Source organism: Hevea brasiliensis, chromosome 9 (assembly GCF_030052815.1).
Source record: "Hevea brasiliensis isolate MT/VB/25A 57/8 chromosome 9, ASM3005281v1, whole genome shotgun sequence".
In the NCBI taxonomy this organism is placed as follows: Eukaryota; Viridiplantae; Streptophyta; class Magnoliopsida; order Malpighiales; family Euphorbiaceae; genus Hevea; species Hevea brasiliensis.
Genome location: NC_079501.1, coordinates 81,895,818 through 81,907,058, shown reverse-complemented (window position 1 = coordinate 81,907,058; position 11,241 = coordinate 81,895,818).

The window sequence follows — 11,241 nt, the reverse complement described above, 5'->3', positions numbered from 1 at the left end:
TCACTGTAGATATGGTGAATTGACCTGAAATTTTTACAGCAATAATTTAAGACATAGAAAAACAACTTTCATCAAGGAACCTACCCCAAATTATGGCCAGAACCCATCCAACAAAGTGTTCCAGTCACTGTTCATGTTATTGTAGATATGGTAATTTCTGCAGAATGGAAATCCGGCCAGCTGTGGTTTTTGGACCATATCTGGAGCTAAAAAACTCCAAATGGAGTGATTCAAAAAAGGAAATTCAACTAGACAAAATAAGGAACAACTTTCATGTTTGCAATTTCTTCAAATTCCCACTGTAACAGTGCTTAATGGAACAGTAAACTTAGACTTCAAAAACTGCAATTTCTGCCCTCTTGGTTTTAAGCTTAGAAATGGTAATGGTAATAAATTCCAACAAGTTTTAAATACAAAATGTGGTATGTTTGGGGTGTTAAAACCAATACACCTATTTTCTATTCAAAAGTCAACATTTTTGTTGACCAATGAGGTGAATAGTGACACCAAAACTTGAAATTCAAAAATTGAAGAATTTTAAAGTATCAAATGCCCTAGTATACCTAACTAGATTGGTTTGGATAGTTTGGCATGCCAATAGGGTATTGTGATAGCAGTACTGCGAAAGGCTTTATGCCTGTATTCATGGCTTTATGCCCGTATTCATGGCTTTTATGCCCGTATTCATGGCTTTTATGCCCGATTATGTGATATCATGGCTTTTCAGCCATACTAACTGCATACATGGTTGACGTTCTGCGTCCCATGGTATGACGGCCTGAGGCACCACGGTGTCCAGAGCCAACGACCCGTTATCCAGTCCAGTCGTTCAGTATAGGTTACTTGGGCAACCAAATGAATGAAAATGGACAAAGTTAACGAAATAAATGAATATAACAAATACAAAACAAATAAGATATATACATTCAATACATATTTATTTTCTGCTATTTTCTTTTATTTTATTATTGCACCACTAAGCATTATTGCTTAGCGCGTTGCTTTTGCCACGCGTAGGTTCTGGAGATACTGATCGAGAGCCCAGTAGACCACAGACTGGGTGAGTCCATCCTGCAGCTCTGCATAGTGTCTGTGTCACCTCACCGTCTACAGTGCATTGGTAGGACACTAGGCTTCATTTTGATATTTTGTAATTGATTTTTATTTTCCTTTATGTAAATGAAACTTATGTAATGTATTTTGATTATCATGTAAATAATGAAAATTTGTGTTTGTGAATGGAAAAGTGAATATTGATTTGTGACTGTTACATGACTATCAAATGAGATGAATGATTGAGAAATGAATGGTTGAAAAATGTTGAGATTTTGATAAATGGAGTTGAGATGATTGAATATGAATATAGGAAGTGTTTTTCACAGGTTTCGAAGAACAGTTTTCTCCATTTTTAGCCGGTACTCTGCCGGATTTTTTTTAAAATTTTCAGAACCTCAAATAAATAATAATTTCGATAAATGGTTTAAATAAATTATATTTCATAAATTATATTCAAAAGCATGATATAAATTAATTAAGGTATATTAGAGTGTGCCGGTACACCGTGTGGCATTACTTACTCCGGTATACTGTACACGGGTAAGGGGTGTCACATTTAGTGTTTGAAATTTGTAGAACTACAATTGTCTATAATCTCCTAAACCAAGAAACCATTCTCTAAGGAATCCGATCATCTTATCAGCAAATTCTTAGAGAATACTTAGAAGTTGTGCACTAGGCTTGGTCAATTGCAAATCAATCCATGCTCCAAATTCTAAAATTATGTCTCTCCACTTGGATGAAGGAATATCATCAAGTGTGAACCAAAGTGCAGTAGTGGGTAGAACTAGGGGTGGCCACGGTTCAGGAACCGCCGGTTTAGGTTTAGAGAAATATTGAACCTGAACCGAACCGCTAAGAGACGGTTTGAAGGGCGGTTCGTGAACCGCCGGTTTCGGTTCGAGCCCCGGTTTAAAACGGTTTAATAGGCGGTTTAGAGTTGGGCGGTTTGGAGCGGTTCAAGAGGCGGTTTGGGGGATGGTTTATGACGGTTTGATCAAAAAATGGGAGAAAAAAATTTGGTAAAATAAATATTTCAAAAAAAAAAAGAGGAAAATGATATTATTTGTATTTGTAATAAAAATTAATAAGAAATGTATAGAGTTTATTTAAAAAAATTATAGAAATTAAAAGAGATTAAATTAATTTTAGTTAAAAAAAAAAGGAAAAAGGGCTTGAACTTAATTTTGTAGAAATTAAGTTGCCTACGTATCCTCTTGGGGTTTAAAGGAATCAAAGCCCACGTAGTTCTCTTACCTTCTATTTAGAGTTAGATAACCCCCTTACCCTAATCACTTCCACAACCGCTCGATTCCGTTGTTGTTCCATCGGTTCCTATGTCATATAAATCTTCATTTCCTTTACGTGTGATCTCTTGTTGCCTTAAGGCTACCTTAATCCAATCATCTAAACATGTTTGAGCTTCTAATGATTCAGGAACCATATTAGATCGTGTCTCATCTAATATACTACCACCTGCACTAAAAGCTTGTTCAACTGCAACTGTGGAGACTGGTGCTGCTAAAATTTGTTTAGCAATTAGTGCAAGGGTGGGAAAAGTATTTGCATGTCGACGCCACCAATCAAGTACTGGAAATTCTTTACCTGCACTATTATCACCAAACTCGAAAATAGTGGTTAAATAAATATCAAATTCAGAATTATTACCAAGGGATCCTCTAGGCCTTTTTTGCCTTTGTAATAAGGCACGATCACCCATGCTTATTCTAGAGGTTGGCTCATTCTGAACTTGACTAGAAGGCTGAGATTGAGAAACTAATTGTTGACTAGAAGAACAAAATTCACTATATAAATCAAAAATTAATTTTCTAATTTCAACAATTATTGCATGAATATCAAAATCAATCTCATCATCAAGATTTAAACATGAATAATAAAGAGACAAATAATCATTTAAACCATATAATTTACATCTAGGATCAAAAACACAAGCAACAAGATAAAGTGGAGAAATATTTTTGAAATAATTTAACCATTTTTTTTTCATGCTAGAAATGCAATCTTTTAAATTAACATCATTTTCATGGTCTTTGTAATAATATTAAGACATTCAATCATAAATAAATGAGATGTAGGATAATAAACACCACTCAATGTATATGTAGCATCATTAAAAACTTTTAAAATATCCAAAAGTTTTGTATAAATGTCCCAATTTTGTGGATATAGTTGAACTTGTGGCACATTATTGCTAATAAATGTGCACAATAAATCTCTATATCCAAATGACTCGTTTAGTAATTCATATGTTGAATTCCAACGAGTGGGAATATCTCTTGGAAATCTTTTTGGTCTTTTATTATTTATTTTACAAAATTTAGCCCACTCTTTCATAATTTGAGGATGTCCCCATAAAAATGAAATTGCTTTTTTGATGGGAGAAATAAATTCATCTAGGGTTCTTAAACCATCTTGCACACACAAATTTAATACATGACATGCACACCTAATATGAAAAATTTTTCCCCCAAAATTGGGTAGGCAAATTTTTTTAAGGTCATTAATTGATGCAGAATTTGCAGCAGCATTATCAGAACCAATTGAAAAAATTTTATAAACTAATCTATATTCTTCTAAAATATTTTTAATCATTCTATAAATATTATCAGCAGTATGTCTCTCATCAAAAACACGAAATGCAATTATTCTTTTTTGCATGATCCAATCATCACTAATCCAATGACATGTTATGCCCATATATGAATGCATTTGCCAATGATCACTCCAAATATCACTACAAATAGAAATTTGTGCACTCATATTTAAAAAAATTTCTTGTAATTCTTTTTTTCCTTTTTTAAATAAAGAAAAAACACTTCGTTTCAAAGTATTTCTAGGAATACGTTTTGCATTAGGATTTAAAGCATTTTGACAATAATTAATAAAACCAAGTTTTTCACCAAAATTAAATGATAAATGCTCAACACAAATCATTTTTGCTAATTCTTCTTTATTTTTTTGATCAGAATATTGAAATAAATATTGAGATTTAGAATTTGTGTACCCGGATATTTGAGTTTGAGACTTATCATATCCAATTTTGGTCGGATGCTTTTGCTCCAAATGCCTATTGAATGTGCCATATCCACCTCCCATTTTGAACTTGTAGACTTGACCACAGTAATTGCAAATTACATCAAATGTATTTTCAGATCTTCGTTTTTTTGTAAAGTGGACTTTGAAAATATCGGACGTGAGTGCTTTTTTTACTTCAACTTTCTCAGCTTGTTGATTTTGGCTTTCTTGAGTGTGGTGGAATAACTCTTGAACTTCAACATCATTATCACCATCCCCAATTTGCTCCATTATGTTGTCTAAATCAACTGCAGTAAGCTCATTTGGATTTGGGTATGTTGATTCACCAACCTTACTTTTCCCCTTGCTACTTGATGAACTTCCAAATCACTACTTGCCATTTTCTCAAAAAAAAAAAAAAAAAAGGAATGATACTATGATAAAATTTGAAAAAAAAATAGTATAGAGATAACAAAAAATAGAAGGTACTAGAAATTTGAAAAAAAAAGTGTAGAAGATAAAAGAAAAAATTAGAAATTTGCAAACCAAAAAATAGTGTAAAATTTTAAATTAAAAATTAGAGATAGTGAAAATTTTTATGAGTATATAAAAAAATAGAGTAATAAAGAAAATATTAAATTTTAATGATAGTATAAAAAAATAATAATAGAGTTATGGAATAAAATAATAGGATATAAGAAATTTTTATGAGTGTAAAAAAAAAATAAAGTGTAAAAATTTAGAGAATATTGAAAATTAAAGAGAGATTTGAGAATAATTGTGTAGAAAATTTGAGAGATTTGAGAGATTGGAGAGAATTTAAGAGTTGTGTGAATGAATTAAGTGGATGAATTGAGGTATTTATAGAGTTTTTATAAATTTTTTATTTCTAAAATTATCCCCAAAAAGTAATTATTTTTTTACTGTTATTAGGGACTAAAGAGTAATTTTACAATTAAAATAAAAAAAAACAGTAACGGTAAATAATTTTACCGTTTGAGATTAAAATAATAAAAATAATTGATTTTTAAATTTAATAAATGATTTTGAAATTTAATAAATGATTAAAAAAAAAAAAAAAGAAGAAAGAAATGACATTGAATAGACGTTTGCAGGGGTAGAAATTTTTGTGGGTGGTTTGTGGCGGTGTGGGTGGGTGGCGGTGAGGCGATTGGCTGCGATCTTTGCATGCCCGCAAGACAATGATGTGTAATTTCGTGTATGTTCTAATCGAGCCGTTGGTTCGATTCGGTCATGGCGATTTTAATTCGAATCAAACCGACGGTTCAACGGTTTTATAATATCTTGAACCTGAACCAAACCATGAAAGAACGATTTAGGTTCAGTTTTATAACGGTTTCGGTTTTGACCTGTTTCAGTCCGGGTTTGACCGGTCCGGTTTCGGTTCGGTTCTGGTTCCAAACCGGACCGTGGCCACCACTAGGTAGAACATATGCTTTCTGCTTGTGAATTCTAGCTTGGATTTATACCTCATTTTATTGTTTCTATAGGATCTCCATCATTAATTGACCCTGTAGAAATAGCCATAAGCAAATTCGTAATGTTTGCCAAATTTGCTTCAGAATCAAAATTAGAGGATATTGCTTCTGTGACACCTCTTATACGTCTACAGTATAGCCGAGCAAGATTTGCCACACAGTGTACCGGAACACCAAATTTTATCTCAATTATTTTTATCATTCCTTAATTTATTTCTTTATGGTTATGAAGTACAATTTGTGAAATTTGACTCTTTTAAATCATTTATTGAAATTATAAATTTATTTGAGGTTCCAAAAATTTTATAGAAAATCTGACAGAGTACCGGCTAAAAATGGATAAAATAGTTCTTTGGAACCTGTGAAAAACACTTCTAATACATTTCCCATCATTCTCAAACTTCATTATATCAACATAATCTCAATATTTCTCAACCATTTTTCAAAAATTCTTCTATTTGTCATTCATTCATTTCACATGATAATCATATACAAATCATAAATAAATACTAAATTTTCATTTATAAACACAAATTACAAATATTTGCATTAATACCAAAATATATTACATGAGTTTCAACTATACATGAGAAAATAAAATTTTAATTACAAAATACAAATAATACAAAATACCAAAATGGGACATAGTGTCCTACCAATATACTGTAGTTTGTGAGGTGACACGAACACTATGTAGATCTGTATACAAGTCTCACCCAGTCTGTGGTCTACTGGGCTCTGTCAGTTTCTCCAGAACCTACGCGTGGCAAAAAGTAACGCGCTAAGCAATATAGCTTAGTGGTGGTAATAATAAAATAAAAAGAACTAAAAAGAAAATAAATATGCAGTGTATATGTTGATTTTTCATATAGACAATTTATTTGTAATATTATTCATATGGTGTTGTTTATATTAGTTATTTACTTAAATTTATCCATTTCCATTTTGGTTGCCCAAGTAACCTATACTGGATGACTGGACTGGATAAATGGGTAAACTAGCACTGGGTACTAAGCACCTCGGGCCGTCACACCATCGGTCATAATGTGTCTCCCGGTGTGCAACAGAATAGCTAATAAGCTATAATAAACATTGGGCACAAGGCCAAGTATCACACTGATATCAGAATGGCATAATGCCATATGTAGTACTGCTAACTCAAGTTATGGCTATTTCACTATAACTGGTCGGATTGCCTTTACCCAGAATTTTTGGCAATTTTTGGTTCTGTCAGATTTGGTAGTTCAACTTTGGCTAGCAATTTCATTTAGTTAAGTCCAGAATTTGAGTTTGTGTTCTACATGAAAGTTGTTCCAATTTGCCTAAGCTTTCCATTGATATAAATTTCAGGTCAATTAGACCTTTCTCCACTGAGTTATGACCAAATAAATGAACACTATTTATTTGGTCATTTTGCACAGGCAGAATTGGTGCTACCCGGATTTAGTCAATTTTTTAGGGCATCATAAGTTTGTTTTATGGATAGAGTTCCTTCATTAAAGTTGTGCCATTATGTGTTTAATTTCATGTCCAATTGGCCTTGCACCAATTGAACCAACACAACTCAAGTTATAGCTGCCAAACTTGCTAGACTCCCATCCAGACCTGCAGGGCACATTGGACAACATACTAACCTCAATTCCCTTGGCACCATTCACTCAATTTCCTACTTAAACATGACCAAATGGTCACTAATTGATCATTACAACTTCTTTTCATCAATACATAAACAAAATCTCAATTTTGGTGCCCAAACCCTAACTCCAACAACTATAATTCTTTATATACATACAATCCATGAATTAAAATAACAAAATCATGTTCAATGGCAGCCATACACAACTATTATACAATCAAATTGATGAAACCCTAAGGTATCCTAAGGCTGCCGAAATTTCGTGGGGCAAGTTTATACATCTTTAATTCATTTTTCATCAAATTTTCAACTTAACTCAACTTAGATTCATGCTTAGAAAAGAGTGGAAGCAAGAAAATTGGCACTAACCTTGACTTAGTCACTTTCCAAGACTTCAAAACTTCACTTTCTTCCTTTCTTTTTGCCGTCCATAGCTTACTCTAGGTGTGAGGATGAGTTTTTATAAAGGGAAGCTAAGGTTTTGAGGTGGTTGGGTGGGTTATCTAAAGCTTGGTGGAGCTTTAATGGTAGAAAGGGAGAGGGAGCTGTTTCGGCCAGCTGAAGAAGAAAGGAGAATCTGATTTTTTTTTTCTTTAATTTTTGCCCATTTATTCATTTTCAGTGGTTTAAAGACATGTGTCATAATGTGTTTGGGTGGGAGTATTTTAATGACATCATAATGATGTCAAAATTCCAAATTTCCTTCATTTTCTTTTCTTTTCTTTTATACTCATTTTCAATTAAATTTTTAGTAATATTTATTCACATTTTATGTCATAATAATTATTTACTTAACTGGAAAAGTCGGTCAAAAATTATCTCCGAAGACGAAATGACCAAAATGCCCTTCGTTTGGCTTATTGAGCCAAAATCGTCTGTACCAATCTAAAAATTTTTCTAAGCATTTTCATGGCATTCTAATGCCATCGAAACCTCAATGACTCTTCTCTAGAGTCCCAAAAATTATTTCATAAATTTTCTCCCTAGTTTAGGGCTCCTAGCTGCGAGGACCACAACTTTCCACTGGGTTACCCATCGCTAGGGCACCGGCTCATTTAACTTGGTTGTATTTTATTTCTAAATTTTTTTCTAAATTTTTCTTATTAATATTTGAGTTATTTATGACTCGTAACTCTATTCTAAATATTTTTCCAGACGTTCTAGCTGTCCAGACCAACACAGATCACTGAAACAGTAGAATGTATGAAATTACTACAGTGAGGGTGTTACAGCTTCTTCCTCAAAGGATTCCTCAGACTCAAGTTATCTAGCTTGGATAGACATTTGTGGAGGGAGATCTAGTGGTTGCATGGGTTGTTTGTCTTTTCTTTTGTTAGGTAAAGGTTTTTCTTCCTCCATTGATTTAAAAGAAGAAATATTTTTTGTAGGGTGTGATTGAAAAGGGTTTACTTTAGGTTTTTCTCAAAATAGATCACAAGATAATCCAAAAGACCCAAAAGTCGATGAAGGTTTTGGCTGATAAGTTTGTGTGAATGGGTTATAAGAGTAAAATGAAAAATGAAGAGTTAAACAGGTTATCTATGGGAAGTGGTATTTGTTTTTGTTTCTAGTAGGCTAGATATGCTTCAATTTGAGCAATTTAAGACTTCAACCTCTGAATTTCTAATTCTTTCTAGAAGAATTCTTGTCCAAACCGCTTTTGATGAATGAGTGTGTAGCAATTCAAATCTGGACCATTACTATTACTAGAGCATTATGAGGTGTAAGGCCATCATAACCCATAGCAAGCCTAATCGTGGCTTTCCATAAACTCCTTTATAGTATATCTTTATAAATATATGGGCGAGACCCATTGACGTGGTATTTATAAAACATCAATTCATTTATTATTTCTCCTAATTTACTAATAAATTCCACTTTCATTTTATAGAGCCCATTTTATTGGGCATGGGTAAAGCTTTCTATAACTTTTGTTTACATTCTTTCTTATAGCTGGAATTTGTGTAAAAGGGGTATTTTCATTTTCTTTTATCCGTTCATTAGCTACTTAAGAAAACATATACTTTTCAAAAAAAGAGTCATAAATCTCTTTAATATACTTCTTATTTACAAAATACATAGTAGCAAGCACAGTACCAAAATAACCAAAATATTACATGTCTCAAAATAACTCCACAAAATGGCACACAATATATCAGACCTTAGATCATAATTATCCAAAATCTACTGATTATTGCCTTATTTATGTCCCTGAAAGGGATAGATAAAAGAACGGGTAGTGTTAAGCACATGAAATGCATCATCCTCATGAATGGTTGCACAATATAGACAAGTCATAATAAGGTAGTTATGTCACACCTTACCCCTCTGTAAGGCATAATATGCTCCCATAGTACACCTAATGAATTACCGTACTTTGCCCACCAGTAACCCATTAAATATACTACAAGGAATTTTAAAACAATTTCCGATCATTTTTATAGTGGTGGGAATGTTGAATATTTAATAAAAAGCCTTTAATTGAAATTTTGGTCATGGATCAAATCCTCGATTAAAATCTGATGTTACGAGAATTTTTCAAAATTTCAGCAGAGTGCCGACTATATTTTGAGAAAACAGTTCTTCAAAACCTGAAAAGAAAAACACTTCCAAATTTGAATAAGTTCTAGAGAGGTAGGAGATAGAAGAGCTTTTGAAATCTTTTGGGATTTGGAAAATAAAAAAAATGATGAAAAATAGAAGATTTGATTGTGGAGTGATGTTTGGTAGGGATAGATGTTGGCTTAATGGCATGGGACAATATGTGTGTGTGTGTGTGTGTGTGTGTAATTTGACTTAGGGTTGAGTATGGCAATAGGAAACTTATAGTAGGGAAAAGTGAAGAGGTGAGTTATTTTGAATTTTAAGAGATAAATGCTTTATTTTGAAAGGAGTTTAGATAATTAAAATTACTTCAAATTTCTCACTAAAGCTTAACACGTTGGATGGCCTATCAGCTAATCTGTGTGGGGGGTGATTGTTAATAGCCTAAATTAATTGAAAATAAAGTGGTACAAATATTGTAATTACTTGAGAGTGGGAAGTTAAAAGCAACATAACAAAAACAGGAGATATGGGAGAACTACTATGGACACGCAAGTGTTGGAAACATGGAGATACAGAGTGTTCTTAAGAAGCTTATGAAAGGAAAAGAGCTACAAAAGTGATGGAGGATGACTCTGCTAATAAAAAATCAAGTATTATAACAAATCAACTTAAACACAATTTCCTTTCATATTTCCAGTCTGTCTTTATTCTAATTTAGTCATTTCCCTTTTGATTTTTGATACAACATTTTCAATTTCAAGTCTTGTATTTTTGTTTTCAATACTTAGTGCAAAATCAAATAAAGTCATTTTCATTTTAGAACATGCAAGCATTCTTAATTTCTTGTAATTTGTTTTACATTTCACAATGGCAAAATTGTGTATAGTCTAGCCAGCTCCCCATCCTTTGATTTTTCAGAAATTAGTTAGCACACCTTTGGTTGACATACCCAGTATTTGACATGCCTTAAATTCAAACTATCAATGTAACGACCCAAGCTAAGGGCCATTACCGGCACTAGGGATCGGGTTACCTTAAGGCTCGCGGAACTCGTAGCAAGCCTAAAACCTATAAACATACCTTTAACACCTATACTATCAACACTCATACGTATAACAAAACATTACAATTTAGTCTTTTCATTTATGTATAAACATTTTTAACATATAAATGGTTTATAATTTAAACCTTAACATATATAAGCTCTAAAGTATAATGGTTCAACATATATACTCCCAAAAGAGTTAACATAATTATAAACATCATCATTCATACTTAAAATATTATATAACTCTAATTTTCTATAATTACTAGCACAGTACTATCCATTTACATTTTACATGTCCATCTACCCATAAATCATACATAAAGAAGAGCACTTAAGTTACCCCTGTTGCTCTCTCTCCAAAGAACTCTTCTAATCCTGCAAACCTGCACCTAGGGGTTAGGAGAAAGTGGTAGGCTTGT